General features: G+C 39.2%; 1 long non-coding RNA gene across 1 annotated transcript; it reads left to right on the forward strand.

The window, feature by feature from the left end:
• Positions 1-1176: 1176 nt before the first annotated feature.
• On the forward strand, positions 1177-2522 carry LOC116798349. Its single transcript, XR_004360873.1, has 3 exons — positions 1177-1477; positions 1565-1623; positions 2441-2522. It is a non-coding gene; the product is annotated as an uncharacterized LOC116798349 (long non-coding RNA).
• Positions 2523-9235: the final 6713 nt, after the last annotated feature.

Raw genomic sequence — 9235 nt, forward strand, 5'->3', positions numbered from 1 at the left:
ATGGTGAGCTGTTGCTCCACACAGTATTCTAGCAGAAGTCGAGCATTATTGTTGTAGCTTCCAACACCATGTTTGCCTTTCCAGGCTTCAAAATTCTTTCCTACTCTGGCATTGAAATCACCAAGGATAATGATCTTCTCATCTGCAGGCACCTTTTGGGTAAGGTGGGGCAAGTCGCTGTAAAATTTTTCTTTTTCAGCAGTGTCAGCTTGGAGAATTGGGGCATATATACTAAAGGTGACAACGTGTTGCTTGTTGTGTAGTGGAAGGCGTAGGGAGATAATTCGGTCAGAATGACCTGTCAGCAGATTTTCGAGTTTAGGAACAATAGAGTTTTTGATCATGAAGCTGTCTCCTGAGATATGCTTTTTGGTTCTGGGCTTACCTGACCAAAAGAGTGTGTAACTGGCACCATGTTCTCTGAGGCTGCCTTCCTCATGAAGGCGAACTTCGCTGAGAGCAGCAATGTTGATGTTGAGACATGACAGTTCATAGGCAATCAGGGCAGACCGATGCTCAAGACGTCTGCTATCCGCAGAATCGAGTATGGTTCTGATGTTCCAGCATGCTAGAATTTATTTGAGTACACCTTTGGAGGCAGGTGTATATGCCTTTGTCTTTTGATCTTTGTGTGACTGCATTTGTAGATGATGTTGATACAGGGTTTTGCAAATGTGGGTAAGGCCTTCGAGCCTGCGCAATGGATTTTTTAGGTGAGATACAGTATGCACTGAACTGAGTCCACCCTTTAATCCTAAGGTTCATCTGCCAGGGCTGAGTGAGCTTGGACAGTGGCAGCGAGGTCCTCAGGATGTAGGTTTAATTAGAGTGACCTTCTCTTAGATGGATGACCTTACAGGGCTGATCGAGCTCCATCTGCCCAGGTTTGGAGTTGTCCTTCTCTTCTGTGTGTTCTGGGCTCCCTCTCTTATCTCCCACGATGGCACAGTCCGCACCGGCAAAGCTCCCCCTCTCTCTCTCTTTCTCCCTCTCTCTCTCTCTCCTTCCCCGCCCAGTGCTGGAGCTTGCATGCCTGGGGTCGGGCCTGCGCACCCGCTTCTGGGCGCGGGGCCGGGTGGCGCTGTGCCATGATGTGAGTAGATATGTCATAATAAAACCAGGTCTAAAAATTCTTTCAACTGTTTTAAAGTTCACTTTTCTAAACAAAAGTAACAGATAGAACACTGTTATTTGCAACATCTACAATTAATGAGTATAATTTACCAAATTTTCCCCCAAACTGTAGATGTAATTAAGTGGATTTTTGTTCTGCGTACCCATACCTAGACCATAAGTGTCTCAGTTTTTCCTCATGATCTCAGTTATCTTTCCTGACATGAACTTCTATTTTTCCTTCATGTCTCAAACAGTCTAACACAGTACCCTTATCTTCCTGGAGGAGGAGCCTACACAAGAGGGAGAACAATGCCAAGCTGATTTTGAACATCTTGTGTTGATGGCCCAGTTGTGCACATTGGTCAGAGACAAGAGATAACCCTTGAGTTCATACTGCTTTTTAAAATGATTTTCTCATGCTGAGCTCTTTAAGTCTCCCAATGCACAGATGCCATTTTTCACAAAAGCTTGTGTAAGCTTTGAGACTTGGAAATTTCTAAACCCCTGGTAAGTCTAGCCAGTTGAAATCAAAATGATTTGAAAAAAAATAATTAAGCAATTGACAGACAGACAAATAGCTGAATGGCCAGAGCCCTGGAAATGTAAGGGGATTCTCTGTACTCACCTTTTAGCACAGTTTCACTCTATATGTGAGATGGGGGGATGTAGGATATGGTTCTACACCAGCTTAAACCAAGACAACACCGAAAAGAGTGATCCAATTACTTACCATTTGTTCTTATTATGACTTTGTGCCATAATATATGGTCTGGTGTCAAAAAGAGCTGATCCATCTGTAAATTAATTTTTAGTACTAAAGAAAACAAACAAATAAACAAACAAATGACACAAAAAAAGCACTGATTCCCCCCTCCGAAAAAGAAAAATAATTAGTACACCTGTGATCTGCTTATTTCATGGCCTTATACATTAAATCACACCTTTGTGTTCCTTAGTCAGAGTGAGAGATGTCAATGTCCAGCAGGGAGTCACCAAGAGTGACTCCTTGCTGTGGCAAGGTTGGACCTCCCCTCCCAGACCTTTCTGAAGCTGTCTCAGAAGTCAGATATCCTCAAGCATCATGAAAGACACATATATACATCTATTCTATTCTATTCTACTCTATGCTATGCTATGCTGTCCCATAAATATAAACATGTACATGTAGACACGTGCACACACACATTTATACACTTGTGGAATTTATGGGTAGGAATTGATAAGCAGTCTTTGAAAGTATGAGAGCTTTTTCTTATGAGAGGGTGGAAAAAAAAAAAAGAAAACCCAACCAGTCTTTTCTCACCTGATTCATCCTTATTTGCAGTCAAGAGAAAGAAAACTGAAGGAATGCCAGCATGCCACTTCGTAGGGCTATCTCAAAGGAAGCTTGACTGGAAGAAGAGAAAGTGAGATTTAGGAAGAAATGTAGAGTGGGGGTGGTGGAGGGGAAGAGGGAGAAGGAAGGAAGCGGTTGCAGTTAAAAGATTTACATGAATAAAGACAGCCCTAAATTCAATCCTTTACACCAGAAATGTTTTTGTGTATACATGTAGCAGACTTTGGGTGACAATAGCTTCTGAGCGCTCCTCAAATTGCTGTAACTTATTCTTGAATCTTTACATATCTTTATTTATGAAAAAATAAACATTATCTTAAAATTTAATTTTTACTGTTATTCAAGTGAACTGATTGCTTAAGAATAAATATGCATAGATAAATTCTGTCTTTTGGTTTGACAAATCTAGCCTGATAAGTTGGAATAGAAAAGCAAGTGTCATTAGTGTTGTGTAAAGAACAGTACTTGTTTCCAATATTTGAGATAAAACATAGAAAAGAAAGCACATCTCTTCTCTGGTTAGGGACTTTAAAGCTCTGTGACACAGTGTGTCACACCCTAGCTGTGTCCTTCCACAAGGTGTGATGACTGTGCAGGATAGAAAATGCTCCATGATACTCCGTGATACACTCTGCATCTCATATTGGGTGTGGATTATTCATAACTGAGCTGAGCTTTGTGAAATCTGGCTGTAAATGCTGCTTAATTGTGTAAAGAAGTTCGATACATCTCTTTTTTTTTCTCTCTCTCTTTTTTTATTTTTTTTAAATAGGTTGCTGTTTTTTCATTTAGGACTTTGTGGTTCCTCTTCCCTATGGAAACATCTGTGTTGGTGCATTTCATGACTCAGGTTTTCTTCCGCAGTGACGATCAAAATGAATAAAAAACAGAGAAGTTAATGGCATTCTTCCCTTAGCTGCCCGTTTCATATTCTAATATGTTAAGAAATATTTAAAGCTATTCTTAATCTTTTTTTCTTGTTTGAACTGGAAACAATATTTCCTCACACAAAAAGAACAAGCACTAATTGATTGTGTCATAAATAAACAGACTATCTCCAGACTCTTGCTATTTAATACCCCTCCAATACCCCTGCCCCCAAATCTAACAAGCTACATAAAGTCTGGGGAATTTAATTGATCTTTTGAAGAATTTATACGTAATTTGAAAACACCTGCATCTTAAAAAGGTGTTCAGAAGTTCTTGAAGCATTTGGAATAATGTTTTCAGAATGTTTTCAAAATGTGTAGTGCTTAGCAGGTGCCAACTGGAGCAAGTTCTACAGGTATTAGTCTGAACAGTGTTCACCTTGTTTGTCCATTAAAGTAACTCATTATAAGCCAATGCACATGGACTGCATGCTACTTAAATTGGACTTAAGGTCTAATGAATAGTACATATGCATAATATCCTAGAACTTTTTCCTTCTAATCTGTGCTCCAACCAATGACTTGCAGATGTTTTATATGATCCTATCATATTTAGAAGCCAAAAGTAACTGCTTTGTGTTGATATAATTCCAAAGTCAGATGTTTCCTTTGCTTGCAACATTATTAAATATAAAAAGGGGGAGCCTGCTAAGAGAATTGCTAAAAGACTTTTTATTGTAGTTGTTAAATAGATATAAAAAATACCTTATATATGTAACTATGTATACATATGTAATTTCAGGTAGTAGAAATATGGAGGTTTGTGTTCAAGTTTAGTGGCTTAAATCTGGGCAAAACTACTAATTTTCAAAAATAAAATGAGTTATTAATGTTCACAGAAGCATAGCATAGTTGAGGTTGGATGGGACATTTGACCAAACCCCCTACTCAAGCAGGGCCACCTTTAGCTTGTTGCCCAGAACTATGTCCAGACAGGTTTTGAATATCTCTGAAGATGGTAACTCCACCACTTCTAATGATGTTTTTCTTTTTTTTTTGTTTGTTTTTGCAGAATTAGTAAAATATAATTAACTGAAATTAAGAAAAAATGAGTGCCAAGAGCCTTGCGTGTTGGTCTTAGGTCAACCTCTTCTTTGCTATGAACCCTTTGCAAGTCCATTCATCTTTCTGTGTCCTTCTGTTATTTTTTGAGGACTCTGTTTATTTAGATTGCAAACTATTTGGGCTCTATCTCCCACATTTTTGCACAGTGGGTCTTATGACCTCAGTTCTTTAGCATAATTATGTGATTCTAATGGGCAGCTTTGTCCCTGGAACTGACACCTTAATGGGAATATTAAGCTGAAGGGCCAAGACCTAATATAGAATTCACCTGATAGCAGGTAAACTTCTTCTTAGGAGCTTCCTTGAAACCACTGAATCTGTTGTACAAATATAAGAGGACTTAAAAAAAAAAAACAAACCCAAACCAAAATGGTTCAAGGATCACTGCCTATTGCCAATTTTTCTTGCCGAGTATGGATCCAAAGGCAGCCTGATAGCCTGAGCCTTAGCTCCCACTAGACTAAGTTGACCATATGTATACTACCTACTTAGGCTGATGTTTTCCCTGGGACCATTGTGATATTTCTCTCATGCTGAGAAAAAATTATGATTTTTTTGTGGGGTGGTTACTTTAATTCATAATATGCAAAAATGTGAGGTTGTATTGGCAGCCAAGAGCAGGGTCAGATGAAACTAAGGGTACACAGGGGGGCTGTGTCAGGTTACACACCCTGTTTTGGTATTGCTGGAGGAGGTATCGTGTGGGAAAGAAATCTGGTGAAATCACACACATGATGCCTTCTAGGAGCAGTTCTTTCTGTGAATTATTCTTGCAAAGAAGGTAAACTCTCCCCAGCTCTGATTGGACAGAAGTGCTCAAAGGATGCTTAAATGCCTCACTGCACCAAGCATGTATGGATTAAGCATATGTACAGTGCAAAACACAGGAGCCCCAGTTACTTTCATCTATTAGCATGAGTGCCAGTCTCCCAGTCTTTTATCCTCTTACTGGAGTCCTTGAATTATCTGGTTACACCACCATCCTAACATTCAGCTTTTTGGTGCAGAAAGACTGTGTGTTTTGCTTTGTTGTGGCTTAGCTTTCACATGTTCACTTATTCTCTTGCCTCCAAATATTGTTGAACACGGCAGTGTTCATTCTGCTAGGACTGCTTCTAATAACACAAAATAAATTCAACTTGGTACAGTATTAATCTTGCAGAAATTTTTAATATTTACTAAAGCTGTACTTTACTAAGTGAAAGAATGATACACTCCTGTGTGCCAGTTTCTCAGAAGATATTTTTGAGAACCATTATAACTATAAAGAAAAATATGAAATTTAGAATTTCATGTCATGTTTTCCTTTAAAAAAATACACATTATTAACAAGAAAGTAGCATACCTGTTTTGCTGACACAAAAAAGGTACCAACATGTGAATGTCCTGACCATAAGAATTTGAATCTTAAAACTTGTGGGATGTCCAGAAATACATTAAAAATGTATATGTACATGAATTTGCTTACGCCAGGCAACAACTTCCCATAATTTGAGGGTTAAATTACTTAAGAGATATTCATAATGAAGTGTTAAAACATCCCTCTATGCCTCAGCTTTCCTTTCTGGAAAGTGAAAAATGGAACATTTTATTTCTTTCAAAGTAATTTGAGATCTACAGATTAGAAAAGGTAGCTAAGGAATTGCTGTTCCCAGGGAGTTCAGGGAGAGTCCAACCTCTGTCACAGAATATTACAATAAAGCAACTTACTCAGCATACCAGTCTATTTGCAGTTCTGATTGGGCCTTGATTTTTTGGTGTATGTTATGCTTTTCAGGGCCCTCACCAGCACAGTGTGACATCTATTGCAAGCTGTGGTAAAAGGTTTGGGGGTTATTCTGCGTAAGGGCTGTTTTATGTTCTGAGCTAGGTTTTCACCATCTAATAAAGCTTTCAGTGGACTTTTATTGTCATTCGTAGCTTTATTAGTCTTTTATCTGACTGTTGCTTTGGCCTTTCTCTTGATTGACTGTGCCTATAGCAGGAATGCTATGTCAGCTGAAATACTCTTCACTCTTTAATTGTAATGCTGCCTTTCAGGGAATAGAGTTTCCAGAGAACAAGTCAGCTGGTGTTACAGCTGAACTTAATGCTTTGCTATAAACAACTCCATGCCAAAATCGTCTCAGATTATGTAGGATATTCTTGTGTCAAAATGCTGCTCTTTTATTTGTTGATGCAGATATTTACTAAAATTGTCTTACAATGCTTTGCTTTTGAGAAGCATTGGGTTCTAATGGCCCATGGCTTGGTGGAAGCATGTTTATACATTTTGATAAGTAACATGACGTTTGCAGGTGTCTAGAGTCAGAGATGTGGGTCTGCTTGTTCTGCCACACTGTACACATTTTTCTGCACCATGGACTCCTAAACACCAGCATTACAGCCCTATCATCCAGGCAGAATGGCTGCTGCCTTGTATGTGTCTGGGACAGAGAGCTATTTGAGCAGCGCCAGAGCTAATAAGTTAGCAGTTATTTACCTAATGAATTTGGTGTTCGTTTACTAACCTTAAAATTATATAAGCTTTATGTTAATATTTATTGTTCAAATATGTGTTAATCTTTACTCTGAGGGCTATCTGGGAGGTGCTTCATTCCACTTGGTAGAACCAGCTGTTAAAACTGTTACCTTTAATTGATATTTATTTCTCCAGCACCTCTTCTCACAGAGAACTACTCTACTGAGACCTCTACCAGGACTCCCTCCATCAGCAGTTCTTGTTCTTCCTCCCCTCTTGTACTGCTGTTAGGCTCCAGGTCCCACGTCCTATGAGAAAGCACAGCTCCTACTGCTCCTCTGCTCATGGTACAAAACTGGATAAAGAGGCTACTCTGCTTCCTATCCTTTCCAGCAGACTAAGTTCACAATTCGAGTGGGGAAGCCAGTGGGCTCCAAAACTGGGCTCCCTTGTAGATGCTTCTTGCAAGCTTCCCCACTGAGACTCATGATTAGCTCCCCTGTCTTGGAAGAAATGCATCTTGGCACTGGTGGTTTCCTGTGTTGAAATGATAGAAAAATACAAGCCAATTATGATTCTATAGGTGCAGTCTGTATGGAGGTACTTGGTGACCTTTGTTAGTATATTTTTATGAGATTCATGAGTAGATTCAGTTAATGAAATCAATTATATTATTTCAGCTGTTCTTTGAAGAAATACAGATGAAAAACTGTATTGGATATTTTAGGAACAGTTCTTATCTTACATGACCTAACTCTCCCTGATTTGCACTGCAGTGTGAGTGATGAAAGACCCTGAAGCAGGATGTTCCTTTAGTAACATGGTGGAAATGATGATTGTACCATAATCTCAGGGATATCATCAAAAGAGGCGTGTAGTCCTGAATTCTGAGCTTCACGCCTGCATTGTTGCTGTGAGAGCTAAATACTTAGGTCTTGGATTCATATACCAAATATGTTGATGAGGCAGTGTAGCCATTGGGAAATAACAAAGTCAGGGAAGGATTTGAAATATCTTCTTGAGAAGATATGCTTTTGCCAAATGTGTATTCAGGTACATATATCTGAATGCAAATGATTGTATGTTTGTATACCTTATATCTGTATTTACAGTCTTTTTTGGTTTTATGGCATTTGATACCTTTTCCTGCAAAAAATTGTTACCTTTTGAATTAATGTAAATTTTGAGTGCTCTTTGCCACCAATATCTAGGGCCAACTGGATGGCTTTCACCCCTGAATCTGACTCATGGGTGGTGCTAAATGCTTTTGTGTGAAAAACTACTTAATTTGTATTCATTTTTATATATTGCTCTTTTTTTTATCTTTTATTTTGAACTCATCACTTGGCAGTGTCATTTGATCTACCTCAGTTCTTTCGTTGAAATGACACATTAAATAAAATTCATTTGCATGGCAACAGTAGGCACAAAGCAGCCCTCAAGGGGCTATCAAGACAAGTTCACAAAGCATGTGGATGTGGCATTTGGGGATATGGTTTAGTGGAAAACATGACGGTACCGTGTTAATGGTTGGACACAATGATCTTGGAGGTTTTTTACCAACCTGAACTATTCTGTGATTCCATGGTTCTGTGATATACCATGACCATGTGTATTACATGGCAACTGAAGCTGAGGTTGGTGTTCTTGGAAGGTGTCACCTACTGAGATTGTGGGCAGCCTCAGCTCATGCTCTGCTCATCTGGCTACCAGAAGTAAGACAGGTATGACACCGCTGGGCACCTTATGCTGCATATCTGCTCCCAGACCTAGTCAGTGGAGCAGATATGCAGCCTGTGAGCCTGTGAGGAATGGGCTTTACCTAGGAGTTGGGAAGCTGCAGAGGGAATTGTCTTTTAGCTGAGCAATTTTCCAGACCTTTTTTCTTTTTTTTTTCCCTACCAAGCTTGTGCAATCCTTTCTTTAAAGCCCTTAAAGCAACAGATTACTCTGGAAATGCCAAAGCAGGATGATATGCAGTGGTATTTGCAGATGGCATGAGAGAAGACAATGAGATCTCTATGTCCTTTGTTCACAATAGTTTGATAATTTCTTTATATTTAAATTGCAATCACTCAGAAAAATTCATTCCCAGGCACCTTTGGTGCTATTATTAACACATCTGGGTTTGGCCCAGCCAGTCAACGTGTCAGTACAATGAGATTATATGGGCAGAAGCCTGAAGCAAGGTATGATACTGCGAACAGTTCATCAGTTTCCTACCACTTGTGTTAGACAATATCAGTTCTTAGATTCTGCCCAACCCTGAGCTCATTTCTGTAATGTTTACATTGTCGATTTGTCCACAACACTTGTGCACTAGAGCAG

This window comes from Chiroxiphia lanceolata, chromosome 1, assembly GCF_009829145.1.
Source record: "Chiroxiphia lanceolata isolate bChiLan1 chromosome 1, bChiLan1.pri, whole genome shotgun sequence".
Classification (NCBI taxonomy): Eukaryota; Metazoa; Chordata; class Aves; order Passeriformes; family Pipridae; genus Chiroxiphia; species Chiroxiphia lanceolata.